Here is a 19,328-nt window from a genome sequence, read left to right as displayed (position 1 = left end):
ATCTCATATCTTTGAGCCATTATAACTTTTGTGTGCAATATTTTTTTTAAATAATTGTTTTTAGATGGTGCTATTATGAATGTAACTATACTTTGTAATGTATTTTCAATGTGTTTTGTTCAACTTTTTGGTTTTGCAAAACAGTTAACCAGAGCTCTGAGGATGCAGTAATCTAGCGTAAATCGTGATTGCACTCAAGCCATAGGGGCCAAATTATCAAGCTCCGAATGGAGCTTGATGCCCCTGTTTCCGTGCGAGCCTACAGGCTCGCCCGAAACAGCAGTTGTGAAGCAGCGGTCTTAAGACCGCTGCTCTATAACAGTCCGTCTGCTCTGAGGCTGCGGACATTAATCCGCCACATTCAATATGATCGGGCTGATTTAAAAAAAAAAACTGCTAGCGCCAATTGGCCGCAAATCTGCAGGGGGTGTCATTGCACAAGCAGTTCACCAGAACTGCTAGTGAAATGATAAATGCCGACATCATATGCTGTCGGCATTCACCCATATCTGTCATACATGAAACACTGAGCGGATCATGTCAGACAGACCGATGATAAATATGCCTCATAGAGTTTACTTTGAACTCGTAATACGAGCTGTAAGCCTGACGAGCGCAACCCCCTGCAATAAATCTGGCCCTATATATTTATTTTGCCGATTCTATCCCAATTATACAAAATTATATGCTGCCTATCAATTCCAGGCAGAGAAATTAATTGATTATGATTGCTTGTGCCTCCTGCAAAATACAATATTGTTAGTTAATTATGATGCTTATTTATGGCAATCCTGCCTCTTTAAATAATAAAGAGCTTATAGTATTATTGTTAAACACAACTCAATAAACATGCTGCCGCTCCTTACCTTATATGTTTCTCAGAATCTATTCGCTGCAAAACATCAGCCTCAGTAATCCATAGGAATAAGGAAAGTATGGCAGAGCTCCTGAACAGATTGTATTTGCCACAATGTCAAACAGAAGGGCCGGATTTAACAAGCAGCGGATGCTACTGTCCCCGATCAAAGTTTTCAACTCGCCGGAAACTTAAATTAAGAAGCAGCGGTCGTAAGAAGGCGGCTCCTTAACCTGTCGGACTGCAATCATCCTCATCCGATATGATCGGGGTGATTGACACCCCCTGCTAGCAGCCGATTAGCCGCGAATGTGCAAGGGGCGGTACACAAGAAATGCTTGTGCAATGTTAAATGGCGACAGCGTATGCTGTCTGCGTTTAGCATTGCCGGACGGACATGATTAGCTACATTGAGTCATGTCCACCGGGCACTTGATAAATTGGTCCTGAGGTGTGGAAACCAGATATAAAAAGCTGCAGAAGTGGCGGCGCCTCACTTTTTGAAAAAGCTTTTAGTAGCAAAACATGTTAATGGAGGGGGGGGGGGGGGGAATGGGGACCCTTCTTTTGTATAATTGCAGTAATAACAAGTACTTAAAGGGACAGTCTAGTCAAAGTTAAACTTTCATGATTCATATAGGTTATGCAATTTTAAACACCTTTCCAAATTACTTTAATCATCAAATTTGCTTTGTTCTCTTGGCATTCTTTGTTAAAAGCTAAACCTGTGAAGGCTCATGTGATAATTTCTAAGCCCTTAAAGGCTGCCTCTTATATCAGTGCATTTTGACAGTTTTTTACAGCTAGACAGCGCTAGTTCTTTCCTGCCACATATATAACATTGTGCTCACTCCCGTGGAGTATTTATGAGTCAGTGCTGTTTGGCTAAAATGCAAGTCTGTTCAAAGAACTGAAAAAAGGGGGCAGACTGCAGAGGCTTAGATACGAGGTAATCACAGATGTAAAAAGTATATTAATATAACATTTTGTTGGTAATGAAAAACTGGGGAATGGGTAATAAAGAGATTATCTATCTTTTTAAACAATAAACATTCTGGTGTAGATAGATGATAGTTTATGAAGCCGGTAGCTTTTGCCTTTAATCAAAGATTTGAATAACCGGATGAGCTAATCCTGTTCACAAGACTGACGGTATGTTTACCAAACTAATTTGTATGATAATTTAATAGTTTTACACAACTATGCTGTATTTATTGCAAGCAGAGTGATTTTTGTGCAGGTGTATATTTGTTTAATTTGCAGAATTTTGCACAAAATATTATGTACAAGAGAAATATACATCAGCAATGCAGCCAGACTTTATAAACAATGTTTCCCTTAATTGTTTCAATAACGTTTGGTAACTAACGGTAGAATAAGAAACAGTTAGGCCTAGATGATGAGCAGAGCGCAAATTGCAATTTCGCGAGTGCGATATTTGCACTCCACTCATAGTACTAGTGTATGCAAATGTGTGCTGGTATTACTAGTTAAGAGCAATGCGAATGTGACCTTGTGAGCCTCATTCTGATGCCAAAAGGCACAGAACCTAGATCAGCGAAGGGGGTACGCCACGCAACGTTGGGCAGCATATTTAAAATATATATGAATATATACATAAATATTTATGTGATTATATTTGTATATACACATATTAACATATAAATATATATGTATATATTCATATACATATATATTTACAGTTTCAATACAGTCCCCATAGACCGCATTTTTTTTTTTTTAACACCCCACATCCCCTCACTTTAACTCCTTATAACTGCTTTGTGCAGTTATTTCAAACAAAAATAAAGATGCTCGTAATTTTTTTGTAACAAAATGAACACTATCATATATTTTGGGGGCGATTGGGGGACATTTTTTTCAATAACCAGAGGTCTGACCGGAACAGAGATTGCCTCACTGAAACATTCCATAGGATTTTATGAGATAGTTGAGTAAAACGTTTGCATGTCAATTAACATTGACATGAACTGACCCTGTTGAATAAGGGGTAGAACTGTCCATATTTGTTCCTGTTTCAAAATAGGAACTCTTAGAAATGTATTTAAAGTCTTTCTTGGTGTCATGAGTTAGCTTGTCTCAGGTGCAGTAATAAAGAGGTCCAGACCAGATATTTATCAAACAAGGGCTCACCTCAGGAGAGGTAATCTTTATTACACTGTTGCAACAGATGTACTGATATATACTTTTTAGGCTAAAAGCAAGTTGTTAAAGATACATCACTTATTAGGTCAGGAGTGAATTGCTGGAAAATACAGAAGTAATATATCTGCAGTTTCAGAGAAGAGTTCAGTAAAAGAAAAGGAAAAGTTTGGTTAAACATATAAAATAATGAAAATAGAATAAGCAGCTCATAACATTCCCCCCTTTGATCGCAAACGTCAAAGTGCCGCGATCACAAAAAGTAAATGCGACTCATGACGGTTTGACAATCACAATACTATTAGTACATGGGTGCTCGCGTCCAAGATGGTTCACAGGACTACAAGAGGGTAAGCAAAAACAAGGTAGGAGTGAAGTTATTAGGTAGTAGACAATTCCGCTATTACCGGACGCTAGTCGCCATCGGGTGGAGTAGACAACTACCTAAACATTCCTATGCTGTAAATGTGTGTGTGGCATGACATATGTGTGTGGCATGACATAGTGCAGAAACATCCCCTCCCAGATTTATTAACAATTAACAATCCCCATCATTTTTGCAGAGTTGATGGCGAATAGTGGGTTGTCAGGCAGTATCATGGCATGTTTGGGAGGTGAAGGAATTCTGCACCTGTGAAGGAAATATAGAGAGTGTAAGTATAAGGTAATGCAATATGAAAGCAAAATCAAACAATACAGAAAGACAATGAAGAAATAGAAAACACTAGGGAGGGGAAAAGGAGTGGGGTATGGGTATACAGGCTACGACCGGGGTGGCCATCAAGGTAGATGATGGTCCATGGTCTGTCCGTGGCCAGTTTCCCAATGTAGGAAAGTACTAGACGATCCTAGGGACGTAGTGCATCCTGCATAGGGATAAGACAGGGAAATTTAGGGCACAGCTGGTGGTTAGACAATAACATTGTAAGATCAAGAGGTCAAAAGAGATATAGAGCAGGAGAGAAGTAGGTGAACTCAGAAGAAATCAGGGTCAAGAGAGATCTCAACATGGTGGGGAGATTCAAAATGGATAGAGGGAAACAAGTATTTGGGAGAAGAATGAGACACAGTGAAAACATTCTTGCATGTAGAGATTAGACCAGGTACACATTGTATACAGCAACACATCAGTATAAGGCATACTATAATAACAATGCCATACAGAAAAAGGGAGTGTAACCATCCCAAATTAGGTAGCCAATCAAAGAGATGGTTAAAAATACCTCCAAGGCCAAATTTGTCATCAATCACATCTTGGACATCCTGGGATAGGGACCTAATAACTGTGAGATGGTGACTCAAATTAAGTGATTGATCAGTAACATAGGTACAACATTCTTTGCTCACAAGACTACACCCCCCTCCCCTCCTTGGGATGCCAGGAGGTAATCAAGGGCCATCCTATTCTGCAATGCTAGTTGTCTAAGCTGTTTCAACTCTTGGGCCACACTCTGAGCAACTCCTGCACTCTCATTCATGAAGGTCTGTAGTATCACAGATAACATGATAATGTCCTAATGATTCAGGTAGACACCAACGGCCGGGAAGATAGCTCGACCAGTTGAATCTCCAGCATACTGTTGGACAAGGGGGAGCAGCGAGCTTCCAGATTCACGTTTATTGCGAATTGGGCCCAAGGGCAGCGTTGGGACAACACGGATGGCAGGGGTTACCACACCCAGGAAGCAGATGGCTGTATAGTTACCAGGGAGGACTGACACCGCTGTCTGTCCACATATCCAATACAACCCAGGGGGTGGTCTGCTGAGGAAAGATTGTACAAGGGATGGGGAAACAAAAGTACAATTGGGGCCCTGGAGGAAACAAAAAAAAGTGCAGTGAGATTATGATTCACAGTCAGGATCATTCCAGAGAAATTTACCAGCTGGAAATGAGTGCCATTACTGGAGATTACATACTCACATAGGGAGGCACCCAACCGCACCATACCTTGGCCAATTTCCCTGCAGATAGTACCATATGAGGTGCCTCCCAAAGAGATAAAATTACCTGATAGGTTGAACAATGGTGTACCTGGAGGAATAAAAGTAGACAAATCAATGGTAAACAAATCAACATTAATACCCATAAGAGGAATACCCCCTTATGATGAGTGGGAATGCGAGCACAAATATAACAATTGCCCTCAGTGTGATGGGCTATAGTTTGGAGTAGGACAACGTGTGAGTTTAGTCCCCATTCACCTAAAGAATAGTTCTCTGTGGACAATTGGGCATTAAGTAAATGGGGAAAGAATCATGGGGGTAAATAGGGGTTGTGGCAGAGGTAGTTACAGGGGAACGCCAAGCAAGAAGGGGTGACTTTCATTTCTCAGATACCCACTTCATCATTTTCAAACCACATTCACTAGTGGGGGCTATGCAAATAGACTGGATAACAAACCCCTTAGGACCTTTAATACGAACTTTGAGTATAATTACTTGTTGGGCAGCTAGTAGTGGGAAGGAAAACTGCCTCAGATACAAGGTTACCAGAACAGGAGTATTTAGTAAAAGGGTTAGAAGAAACACACTGACCAGGAGACACATATTGGGAAATAGAGTAAGAGAGCATGGTCAAAAGTGTGACACAAAACAAAGGAGACATATTGAGGAATGTTACTCAAGATATCAACAGAGGAGTGAGACAATGAAAATAAGAGTAAGGAAGACAAATCTTTCAGTTTCACTCATTCAGATAGTGGGATTGTACTATTTCTGGTTAGTCTGAGTTTCAAACCAGGAAGGGTCTGAATTAATCACTCGTCGTCAGGGGTCTTGGTTACCCCTTCTTCAGAGGCCTTGGTTGCCCCAGCTTCTTCTTTCTTTGCTACATTGCAGGCTGCTTCTTTTTCTGGGCTGTATCTTTTACACCTGGAGTAGGGGATCCAAGAGTCGACCTCAGCAACTTTGATAGCTGTTGGAGTAGTCAGCAAAACCAGGAAGGGACCTTTCCAGAGAGGCTGCAGTGGCTTCTTTTGATAGGTCTTGACTAAAAGGGATGTGCAATCACATCCAATGGCAAAGACTGAGAGAGAGAGAGAGAGAGAGACATGTCTGTGGAGAGAATGTAATTGCTTGCAAAAGATAGGCAGTTATTTATACATCACCTATTGCAAGGTCAGGCAGGTGTAAGGTGTTGGCACTATACAAAGGAGGTGGCCTACCAAACAACAGTTCATATGGTGAGAGCTTGAGGGTCCCCCTATGGTTTGTGCGAGTTCCAAACAGTGCTAGGGGCAAAAAGCATCTTACCATATAAGGCTTGCTTGAGAACAAATTTTAGCAATAGTCTGTTTTAGGGTCTGGTTCTTTCTTTCCACTTGGCCTGATCTTTCTGGATGCCAAGGGGTATGGAGATGCCAAGTAAAGCCTAAGGCTAATGTCAGTTGCTGAATAATATTACTTGTGAAATGTGTTCCTCTGTTAGATTCAATTACTCTGGCAGGCCAAACCTGGGTATGAATTCTTTTAGCATTCACTTGGCAACTTCTTGGACTTTCACAGTTCTTGTAGGAAAGGCCTCAACCCATCCAGTAAGTTGGTCCACTATCACAAGTAAATGTTTGAAACCCCTACAGGGAGGTATGTCAGAAAAGTCAATTTGTAAACATTCAAAAGTTTGAAATGCCCATGGGCATCTGCCTGGTGGGCCTTTAGGTTCCCCCCTTGGATTGAATTGAGCACGTCTCACAATTCAATACAACCCATTTTGCAGCTTGATAGGGGGGGGCAAACCACTGTCTGTTAAGGGTTTCAGCAAGTTGTGTGGTACCTCAGTGTGTTTGGTTATGCAGAAAGGATAGCATATGAGAGAGGTGCGGTTGAGGTAGAGCAGGGCATCCATCTGGAGTGGACCAGATACCAAAAGTCACAGGTAACACCAAGAATAGTCCAGAGGTGAACAGTTTGTTCAGGAAGAGAAGTGTAAAGAGAGACAATGTAGTGTAAATGGCAGAGAAGCTGCATGCTAAGCAATTTGATCAGCATAACTATTACCAAGTGAAATGGGTTCCTGTGAGTGGGTGTGTGCTTTGCAATGCATGACAGAGATGGAAGTGGGTAAATGGATTGAGTCAAGGAATGCAGAAACTTGTGGTGCATTGGCAATTTGGGTACCAGCAGAAGTTAGAAAACCCCGTAATTTCCATAATTGACCAGTGGCATATACAATCCCTAAAGCATATTTACTATCAGTGTAAATGTTTACTGACCTGTCCTTGGAGAGCTGACAAGCAAGTGTGAGTGCATGTAGCTCAGCCGCTTGGGCACTGTAGTGAGATGGGAGGGGCTCGGCCTCTATAACAGAATCTGTCATGACTACAGCAGAAACATTCACCATCCTCAAACTTCCATCACAGAACAGTGTCCAATCCAGGTTAGATAAAGGCACATCAGAGAGGTCATCCCTTAGTTTGGAGGAAAAGAGAGATACAGATAAACAGTCATAGTGTGGGGTACTATCATCAGGCAGAGGTAAGGTAACAAAGTTGCTGGGTTGAGAGAGGTACAGTGGATGCTAGTGATATTAGAAGGTACAAGAAGCAATGTCTCATACCTAGTGAGACGTTGTTTTAAAAAAAATGTTGTGTATTTGTCTGTCTGAGTAAGAGGTGTACTGCTTGTGGCATATAAATGTGTAAAGGATGTCCCTGTACAAGCTCATTTGCCCTTTATTTTGGCATTTGAAATAGCTGATTTAGTCTGTGGTATACCCACCTATAGTAAAAGTTTTATACTGGAGTCTCATCTATCAATCAGCCTAAGTAAACAAGCCAGTAATAAGAAACCACACTCACAGGGGTACAGGATAGTTAAAGGGACAGTTTACCCAAATTAAGAATAATTTTTAATTGAAACTGCTTGACATAGTTAAATATACTAGTGCTGAGCATACAATAAACCTTATTTTCTTTCTCTGTAAATATTTTTTTTGAAATCTCAGATTTTATATCAGTTTGCCAGTACCCCTTTAAAAAAAAATAATAATTTTTTTGGTTTCCCTGCCTTCTGTGCATAGCACTTGCTCCACCCCCTGACTCCGTGGTGAGCAGTTTTTCTTAGAGCTTGAATACATTCAGGTCAGTGATATCTCTCAGTTTGCAACTTAAAAAAACAAAACAAAATAAAACGTTTGCAACATGCAATTCCACTCCTGTATTAGAACAGACTTTTACACAGACCTGTATGTATTCAACTCAGAAGTCAAATCCACATTGGCATGAAGCCTCAATCAGCTGGAAAGCAAATGTAACTCTTTTTTTTTTTTTTTTTTTTTCACTGCTAGTCGCACAGATTTTATATTATATATATATACAAGGAAAGGTCTGCACAAGGTGATTATGTAAGCAAACTATTGTAAAACAAACTAAAGTAAAAATATAGAAAATCATCCAGGTCTTATGCAATTATTATGCTCCCAGAGACAGGACCAGTAAACACAGCAGATTTGCATAATCAACAAATGCAAGATAACAAGACAATACAATAGCATTTAGTCTGAATTTCAAATGAGTAGTAGATTCTTTATTAACACATTTCTAAGTTATGTATATTTCCACTCCCCCTGTACTATGTTATGGCAATCAGCCAATCACAAATGCATATACGTATAGTCTGAGTTCTTGCACATGCTCAGTAGGAGCTGGTGACTCAAAAAAAAAAAAATGTAAATCTAAAAGACTGTGCACATTATTTTTAATGGAAGTAAATTGGAAAGTTGTTTAAAATGACATGCTGTATCTGAATCATGAAAATTTTATAAAACCTGAGTGTACCTTTAAATGTAAAGTGTGGGGAGTGATATTTAAATTTATTTTGTTAGCTGCTGATTGTGTGTGCACATTGGAGGTTTACTGCCTTTAGCATATCATTTACTAAAGCACTTTGATTGGCCATGGGGCGGGGTAATAGAGCATTGCAGCACTGCCCTTTTATCAGGGCATTCCAGGGACATTTAGCTGAACTGCAAAGAAGAAGATAAAAAATGTAAAAAAAACATAGTTTATGTAAGAACTTACCTGATAAATTCATTTCTTTCATATTAGCAAGAGTCCATGAGCTAGTGACGTATGGGATATACAATCCTACCAGGAGGGGCAAAGTTTCCCAAACCTTAAAATGCCTATAAATACACCACACCCACAATTCAGTTTAACGAATAGCCAAGAAGTGGGGTGATAAGAAAAGAGCGAAAGCATCAAAAAATAAGGAATTGGAATAATTGTGCTTTATACCAAAAAAAAATCATAACCACCACAAAAAGGGTGGGCCTCATGGACTCTTGCTAATATGAAAGAAATGAATTTATCAGGTAAGTTCTTACATAAATTATGTTTTCTTTCATGTAATTAGCAAGAGTCCATGAGCTAGTGGCGTATGGGATAGCAGATACCCAAGATGTGGAACTTCCACGCAAGAGTCACTAGAGAGGGAGGGATAAAATAAAGACAGCCAATTCCGCTGAAAAAAATAATCCACAACCCAAATCAAAAGTTTTAATCTTTATAATGAAAAAAACTGAAATTATAAGCAGACGAATCAAACAGAAACAGCTGCCTGAAGTACTTTTCTACCAAAAACTGCTTCAGAAGAAGAAAACACATCAAAATGGTAGAATTTAGTAAAAGTATGCAAAGAAGACCAAGTTGCTTCTTTGCAAATCTGATCCACAGAAGCTTCATTCCTAAAAGCCCAGGAAGTAGAAACTGACCTAGTAGAATGAGCCGTAATCCTTTGAGGCAGGGACTTACCCGACTCCACATAAGCATGATGAATCAAAGACTTTAACCAAAACGCCAAAGAAATGGCAGAAGCCTTCTGACCTTTCTTGGAACCAGAAAAGATAACAAATAAACTGGAAGTCTTCTTAAAATCTTTAGTAGCTTCAACATAGTATTTCAAAGCTCTAACTACATCCAAAGAATATAACAATCTTTCCTTAGAATTCTTAGGATTAGGACATAATGAAGGGACAACAATTTCTCTACTAATGTTGTTAGAATTCACAACCTTAGGTAAAAATTGAAATGAAGTCCGCAACACCGCCTTATCCTGATGAAAAATCAGAAAAGGAGAATCACAAGAAAGAGCAGATAACTCAGAAACTCTTCTAGCAGAAGAGATAGCCAAAAGGAACAATACTTTCCAAGAAAGTAATTTAATGTCTAGAGAATGCATAGGCTCAAAAGGAGGAGCATGCAAAGCTTTCAAAACCAAATTAAGACTCCAAGGAGGAGTGATTGACTTAATGACAGGTTTGATACGGACCAAAGCCTGTGCAAAACAATGAATATCAGGAAGATTAGCAATCTTTCTGTGAAAAAGAACAGAAAGAGCAGAGATTTGTCCTTTCAAAGAACTTGCAGACAAACCCTTATCCAAACCATCCTGAAGAAATTGTAAAATTCTAGGATCTCTGAAAGAATGCCAAGAGAATTTATGAGAAGAACACCAAGAAATGTAAGTCTTCCAAACTTGATAATAAATCTTTCTAGAGACAGATTTACGAGCCTGTAACATAGTATTAATCACTGAGTCAGAGAAACCTCTATGACTAAGAATCAAGCGTTCAATCTCCATACCTTCAAATTTAATGATTTGAGATCCTGATGGAAAAATGGGCCTTGAGATAGAAGGTCTAGCCTTAACGGAAGTGTCCAAGGTTGGCAACTGGTCATCCAAACAAGATCCGCAAACCAAAACCTGTGTGGCCATGCTGGAGCCACCAGCAGTACAAATGAACGCTCCATTAGAATTTTGGAAATCACTTTTGGAAGAAGAACTAGAGGCGGAAAGATATAAGCAGGATTATAATTCCAAGGAAGTGACAACGCATCCACTGCTTCCGCCTGAGGATCCCTGGATCTGGATAGATACCTGGGAAGTTTCTTGTTTAGATGAAAAGCCATCAGATCTATTTCTGGAAGTCCCCAGATTTGAACAATCTGAAGAAATACCTCTGGATGAAGAGACCATTCGCCCGGATGTAATGTCTGGCGACTGAGATAATCCGCTTCCCAATTGTCTACACCTGGGATGGGAACCGCAGAAATTAGACAGAAGCTGGATTCTGCCCATACAAGTATCCGAGATACTTCTTTCATTGCTTGAGGACTGTGAGTCCCACCTTGATGATTGACATATGCCACGGTTTTGACATTGTCTGTCTGAAAACAAATAAACAATTCTTTCTTCAGAAGAGGCCAGAACTGAAGAACTCTTAAAATTGCACGGAGTTCCAAAATGTTGATTGGTAATCTCGCCTCCTGAGATTCCCAAACCCCCTGCGCTGTCAGAGATCCCCATACAGCTCCCCAACCTGAAAGAATCGCATCTGTTGAGATCACAGTCCAGGTTGGACGAACAAAAGAGGCCCCTTGAATTAAACGATGGTGATCCATCCACCAAGTTAGAGATGATCGAACATTGGGATTTAAGGATATTAATTGTGATATCCTTGTATAATCCCTGCACCACTGGTTCAGCATACAAACGAGCAAAAGGGATCGCGTCCGATGCAGCAGTCATGAGACCTAGAATTTCCATGCATAATGCTACCGAAGGGAACAATTGAGACTGAAGGTTTCGACAGGCTGAAACCAATTTCAGACGTCTCTTCTCTGTCAGGGACAAAGTCATGGATACTGAATCTATTTGGAAACCTAAAAAGGTTACTCTTGTCTGAGGAATCAAGGAACTCTTTGGTAAATTGATCCTCCAACCATGTCTTTGAAGAAACAACACAAGTTGATTCGTATGAGATTCTGCAGAATGTGAAGACTGAGCAAGTACCAAGATATCGTCCAAATAAGGAAATACCGCAATACCCTGTTCTCTGATTACAGAGAGAAGGGCACCGAGAACCTTCGAAAAGATCCTTGGCACTGTTGCAAGGCCAAACGGAAGAGCAATAAACTGGTAATGCTTGTCTAGAAAAGAGAATCTCAGAAACTGATAGTGATCTGGATGAATTGGAATATGAAGATATGCAACCTGTAAGTCTATTGTAGACATATAATGCCCTTGCCGAACAAAAGGCAGAATAGTCCTTATAGTCACCATTTTGAATGTTGGTATCCTTATATAACGATTCAATATTTTTAGATCCAGAACTGGTCTGAAAGAATTCTTTTTCTTTGGCACAATGAATAGATTTGAATAAAACCCCAGACCCTGTTCCAGAACTGGAACTGGCATAATTACCCCAGCTAACTCTAGGTCTGAAACACATTTCAGAAACGCCTGAGCCTTTACTGGATTTACCGGAATGTGTGAGAGGAAAAATCTTCTCACAGGCGGTTTTACCTTGAAACCTATTCTGTACCCTTGTGAAACAATATTCTGAATCCAAAGATTGTGAATCGAATTGATCCAAACATCTTTGAAAAATCGTAACCTGCCCCCTACCAGCTGCGCTGGAATGAGGGCCGCACCTTCATGCGGATTTAGGAGCTGGTTTTGACTTTCTAAAAGGCTTGGATTTATTCCAGACTGGAGAAGGTTTCCAAACAGAAACTGTTACTTTAGGGGAAGGGTCAGGCTTCTGCTCCTTACTCTGACGAAAGGAACAAAAACGATTAACAGCCCTATATTTTCCTTTAGATTTTTTGCCCTGGGGCAAAAAGGCTCCCTTCCCCCCAGTAACAGTTGAAATTATTGAATCCAACTGAGAACCAAACAACTTATTACCTTGGAAAGAGAGAGAAAGCAAAGTTGACTTAGAAGTCATATCTACATTCCAAGATTTAAGCCATAAAGCTCTTCTAGCTAAAATAGCTAAAGACATATACTGGACATCAACTCTAATGATATAAAAAATGGCATCACAAACAAAGTTATTAGCATGTTGAAGAAGTTTAACAATGCTATAAGCATTATGATCTGTCACTTGTTGCGCTAAAGCCTCCAACCAGAAAGTTGAAGCTGCAGCAACATCAGCCAAAGAGATAGCAGGTCTAAGAAGGTTACCTGAACATAAATAAGCTTTTCTTAGAAAAGATTAAATTTTCCTATCTAAAGGATCCTTAAACAAAGTATTATCTGCCGTAGGAATAGCAGTATGTTTAGCAATAGTAGAGATAGCCCCATCAACTTTAGGGATTTTTTCCCAAAATTCTAATCTATCAGATGGCACAGGGTACAATTTCTTAAACCTTGGAGAAGGAGTAAATGAAGTACCCAGACTATCCCATTCCCTGGCAATCACATCAGAGATAGCATCAGGAACTGGAAAAACTTCTGGAATTAACACATGAGGTTTATAAACCGAATTTAAACGTTTGGCAGTTTTAGTATCAAGAGGACTAGACTCCTCCATATCTAAAGCAATCAAAACTTCTTTAAGTAATGAACGAATAAACTCCATTTTAAATAAATATGAAGATTTATTAGTATCAATATCTGGGGAAGAATCCTCTGAACCAGAAAAATCCTCATCAGAAACAGATAAGTCAGAATGATGGCGGTTACTTAAAAATTCATCTGAAATGTGAGAAGTTTTAAAAGACCTTTTACGTTTACTGGAAGGGGGAATAACAGACAGAGCCTTCCTAATAGAATTAGAAACAAATTCTTTAACATTAACAGGGCCATCCTGAACAATAGATGTTGAAGGAACAACAACAGGTAAAGGATTGTTACTAATGCATTGGAAAGTTTATCATGACAACTCACACAAACTACAGCTGGAGGAACAGTTACCACAAGTTTACAACATATGCACTTAACTTTGGTAGAACCAGCATCAGGCAGCGTCTTTCCACTAGTGGATTCTGATCCAGGGTCAGGATGAGACATCTTGCAATATGTAATAGAAAAAACAACATATAAAGCAAAATTATCAAATTCCTTAAAAGGCAGTTTCAGGAATGGGAAAGAATGCAAAATAATAAGCTTCTAGAAACCAGAAGCAATGAAAAAGAGAGGTTTAAATAATGTGAGGAAAAAAGTGAGACAAAAAAGACGCCCACATTTTTGGCGCCAAGTATGACGCCCACATTATTGGCGCCAAATACAACGCCCATATTTTTGGCGCCAAAAATGACGCCACATCCTCTGACGACGAAAACGACGCCCACATTTTTTGGCACCAAAAAATGTCTGAATACGCATGCGTCAAAAAAGACGCTAGACAGAATACAACTTCCGGCGTCAACTACGGCGCCGGAAGAGACAAATTTTTGTGCCAAAAAAGTCAGCGCCAAGAATGACGCAATAAAAAGAAACATTTTCTGCCCCCGCGAGCCTAACAGCACGCAGGAAAAAATTGGTCAAATAAAAATTTCAAGGTAAGAAAAAATAATTGAAATGCATTATCCCAATAATGAAACTGACAGTCTGTATTGTAAAGGAATACTGATTATCCTGAATCAAGGCAAATATAAGTTTATAGACATATATTTAGAACTTTACATATAAAGTGCTCAACCATAGCTTAGAGTGTCACAAAAAAATAAGACTTACTTACCCCAGGACACTCATCTACATGTAGTAGATAGCCAAACCAGTACTGAAACGAGAATCAGTAGAGGTAATGGTATATAAGAGTATATCGTCGATCTGAAAAGGGAGGTAGGAGAAGAAATCTCTAAGACCGATAACAGAGAACCTATGAAAAAGATCCCCTAGAGGTAGACCATTGATTTCAAATAGGCAATACTCTCTCATATCCCTCTGACATTCGCTGCACTCTGAGAGGAAAACCGGGCTTCAACCTGTTGCGAAGCGCATATCAACGTAGAATCTAGCACAAACTTACTTTACCACCTCCACGGGAGGCAAAGTTTGTAAAACTGAATTGTGGGTGTGGTGAGGGGTGTATTTATAGGCATTTTAAGGTTTGGGAAACTTTGCCCCTCCTGGTAGGAATGTATATCCCATACGTCACTAGCTCATGGACTCTTGCTAATTACATGAAAGAAATAATATATTTTACAAACTACTACATTTTATGTATTATCTTCTTTTCTTGTTAATCCAGTGTTATTGCTACTCATGAACCCCTTTCCCATGAGTGAACTGGTCCTTTAAGTAATGAAATGACAATTTTCCATTGCTCTGTCTAAGCACTGAGCTCCGATTTTACAGACAAATATAACACAATGAGATATTCTTATTATCTAAAATTCAACCCATTGCAATCAACTGTGTTTTGAAAGCATAAAACCAGCTACTTCATATATATATATACAAATAAACTTGCAAATGCAATTTCTCCTATATTTTATACTATGCAGCTTGCATAACAAGTCATTGAAAATACATTAATATAAAAACAATTTTACAGTGTACTGTCCCCATAAGGGCTGACCATTTATCATGTATATTACATATTCAACCTTATTGTTTTATTTACCATCAAAACTCCACCTCCCCACTGCATCACAACCTGCATATACTTAAATATTTATTGCAAAAGAAACAGACCCAAATACTTTAGATACATCTAATGAAACACAGTCCATAATACAGCAAAGAAGCAGAACTCCATTGGCAAACAAGACACCTTTTTTTTTTTTATCTTTTCTTGCAAATACAACATACTTAACCCATCATATACCAGAAAAACTCTCATATTTACTAGAGCGTGACAAAAATCACACACACCATCGCACTTTCAAAGTCCTTAGTTACTTCACTTGCATATATTTTATATGCCTCAAACAGATGGAAACACATTAAATCTCTTATCAGCCCATACATAAAACAAATGTCACTTAAAACTAAAAAAAAAATGCTAATATTGGCGCACAAAATTAAGAACATACATATGACTTTAAAACCAAGTTACAGCAATAACAAGCAAATCATTACGTCATCAAATTTGTTAGCTAAGAATCCCTGATACACACACACAGCTCTAGCCTGCATCAGACATCAAAGCCAGCTTTCTTTTGCAGCGATTGTACACAAAAATTCATATCATCTCACATACCTCAAATATTTCACTCCCAGCATTTATTCTAAATCAATGTTAACATACATCAAACTTTTAGTAATACAGAAAACACATTTTCATTTGGGTTTTGATGTCCGCAACCCTACTATTCTCAAACAGATAATAGTAGTCTATCTGGTCAGGGCATATATCAACCAGAAGATTGCGGAGGGCAATTAATTTAGGGAGCTCAAAGGACCCAAATCTCGTCCACCTTAATTCAGGATCAAGGCTGAGAGTATAGGAAACTCAGAGCTCTGTGCACAAAGTATAAATTCTATTTTTTTTATAACCAAGCAGTACTGAGTTTTCCCTAATGTGCATATACTTTAGCAAGGGGAGAGTCTTTGTCTACTTTAGACAACCGGGATCCCATTATTATATCCCTGTTCCTTAAAGTAAATGTGAATTTTGATGACAAAGTGCCCAGTCTACAAAAATTAGACCAAAAACAGGGGCACTTTAACTCCTCAAAATCCACACCTCACTTTAATCCCTAATCAAGTCCCTGCAGTTACCGGACAGACACTACCTCAACGTCCCTGCTTAGCGGGAGAGATTAGCACTATAGTCTCAAGTCACAATATGTATTGGATCACTATTTCTGCCTCTGTAAAATCCCTACCACCTGAAACTTTATTTTATAGTGGGCTGGCACCCTAATGGTGTTTAACTGCCAGACAGATGTCCCACTGAATTTAATAGTGATCCAGTATATAAAACAACAACAGGGTAAAAGACCCACAACATATATTACACGTACATGAACACAAAAGACAAGAAGACACTCACAGACTGGTCCAAGGGGTAGATTGTGTCCGTTGTTTGTGGTCTGTTCCTCAGGACGTACTCCCTTATCGCCCCCCGGGACTCCCTGGCCAACAAGACAAAACCTCCCACAGGTAAGCTATAGACCTGAATCAGATGGATGCGCACAGATGTTGGTTCCCAGCCAGGGAGGCACGGAAAGGTCGACTTGAAGCATGTCCCACCAGAGTCGCCAAGTTACTGTCATGAGTGAGCTCGTCTCAGGTGCAGTAATAAAGAGGTCCAGACCAGATATTTATCAAACAAGGGCTCACCTCAGGAGAGGTAATCTTTATTACACTGTTGCAACAGTGTCCCAGCACAAAAAAACAGTAACGCAAGACTAACACATTTTCATATACATGCATTTTTATACTATTACAGTAACTTACAAAGCAGAGAGCTAATTGGCTGATAATGATTGGCCAATAAATCTCACGTGATTAGTGGTTACTAGTACGTAGGATAGCCTTATGCTTATCTCAGGCATTAATTAGTACATAGGATAGCCTTATGCTTATGCTAGGCATTAATTAGTATATAGGATAGCATTATGTTTATCTCAGGCATTAATTAGTTGGTAGGATAGCCTTATGCTTATCCCAGGCATTAATTAGTATGTAGGATAGCCTTATGCTTATCACAGGCCAGGCATTAATTAGTTGGTAGGATAGTCTTATGCTCATTCCAGGCATTAATTAGTATGTAGGATAGCCTTATGCTTACCTCAGGCACTGATTAGTACATATGATAGCCATATGCTTATCCCAGGCATTAATTAATATGTAGGATAGCATTTTGCTTATCCCAGGCATTAATTAGTATGTAGGATAGCCGTATTCTTATCCCAGGCATTAATAAGTATGTAGGATAGCATTTTGCTTATCTCAGGCATTAATTAGTTGGTAGGATAACCTTATGCTTATACCAGGCATTAATTAGTTGGTAGGATAGTCTTATGCTTATACCAGGCATTAATTAGTTGGTAGGATAGTCTTATGCTTATACCAGGCATTAATTAGTTGGTAGGATAACCTTATGCTTATACCAGGCATTAATTAGTATGTAGGATAGCATTATGCTTATCTCAAGCATTAATTAGTACGTATGATAGCCGTATGCTTATCCCAGTCATTAATTAGTACACAGGATAGTCGTATGCTTATCCCAGGCATTAATTAGTATGTAGGATAGCCTTATGCTTATCCCAGACATTAATTAGTACGTAGGATAGCCTTATGCTTATCCCTGGCATTAATTAGTACATTGGATAGCCTTATGCTTATCCAATGCATTATTAAAGTCCCTGCAGTGCTTGTCCTTACCCCCTTTTCTGTAAAGAAATGCTTTTGTAAATGCCTCCTGAACCTTCAACATGATATCCTGACCCCTTGTTCTGGTGTTGCTCTTTTTGTGGGAAATACTTTCCGACTCAACTTTATTATGCCCCTGTATATATGTCTATCACATTGTCTCCCTCTCTTCTCTTCTATATGCTATACATATTTAGGTCATTCAGTCTTTCTTTGTAAGTTTTTTTTAGACCATTTACCATTTAGCAGCCCTCATTTGAACAGATTCCAGTTTATTTATATCTGTAGTGATTTGTAAAGTAGTACCTAAGAACCTAATTATTCCTGCTGTAGATACAACTATCAATACAAGCATTATAACAGCTTTACTTGCTGCTACATTGTTTACCTAATTTCAAATCCTCTGAAATAATAATAATTCCCAAGTCCAGTTCCTCTTTTTTTAAGTCAGTAAAGTGTCATTGAGTCTGTAATTAACCTTTAGATATTTATTTCCTAAATGCAAAATGTTGCCCTCTGTGATGTTAAACTGTAGATACCAGCTATTTTTCCAATCCTCCAATTTCTTTGATATTGCTTTTCAAATTTGATCCACAGCCCTTCATCCTAGAAGATCCTTACCCCTATACATTTGCCTTCTGAGAGCCCATATATATATATATATATATATATATATATATATATGTATTTGGGGTGGTTTTTGTAGCAGAAGGGTTTGGTGTTGGCCAATTGCAATGGGGAGGGAATTGAATAGATGGGAGAGTATAGATATTGGGGTCGATTTATCAAACCCTTTGCCCCACTACGGCTGCATGTTCTCACAAGAAAACCTACAGTCCGTATTAAACAAGCAGCAATCATCAGAACGCTGCTTCCCTAACCTTTTGCCACCTCTTAAGTGGCGAATTTCAATTTCCCCGGTATCGTCCGACTGGAGAGATTGACAGCCCCTGCCCGTGCATTGCCAATCACGCTGTGGGCGGGAAGGATTGCACGCGAGTGCAAAATAGCGCTCGTATGTAATGCTGATTTCCGGCAGTGGAATTCACCCCGTCAGAGGCGAGCTGCTTGATAAATCGACCCCATTGGGTATTGTTACTATGGGGTAGATTTACTGGCAAGATCAGAAGCTGTGTCAGCAATTAGTTTTAAATGTATTCAGGTACCAGTTAGGGTTAATTGGTTATAGCAGAGGGTGAGAAGTTCCTTGGCAGCTGATCACTATTATTTAGTGACTCATATATAGCAACCAG

General features: G+C 39.2%; 1 long non-coding RNA gene across 1 annotated transcript in view; it reads right to left on the bottom strand.

The window, feature by feature from the left end:
• Window positions 1–5,005: 5,005 nt before the first annotated feature.
• LOC128643025 (uncharacterized) overlaps window positions 5,006–19,328 on the bottom strand; it is a 106,469-nt gene continuing 92,146 nt past the window's right edge. The window contains exon 3 of the long non-coding RNA XR_008399763.1: window positions 5,006–6,046. This is a non-coding gene — a long non-coding RNA (uncharacterized LOC128643025). The remainder of the gene's footprint in view (window positions 6,047–19,328) is intronic.

Source organism: Bombina bombina, chromosome 12 (genome assembly GCF_027579735.1).
Source record: "Bombina bombina isolate aBomBom1 chromosome 12, aBomBom1.pri, whole genome shotgun sequence".
NCBI classification, from domain to species: Eukaryota; Metazoa; Chordata; class Amphibia; order Anura; family Bombinatoridae; genus Bombina; species Bombina bombina.
This window is presented reverse-complemented; position numbering and strand designations above follow the sequence as displayed.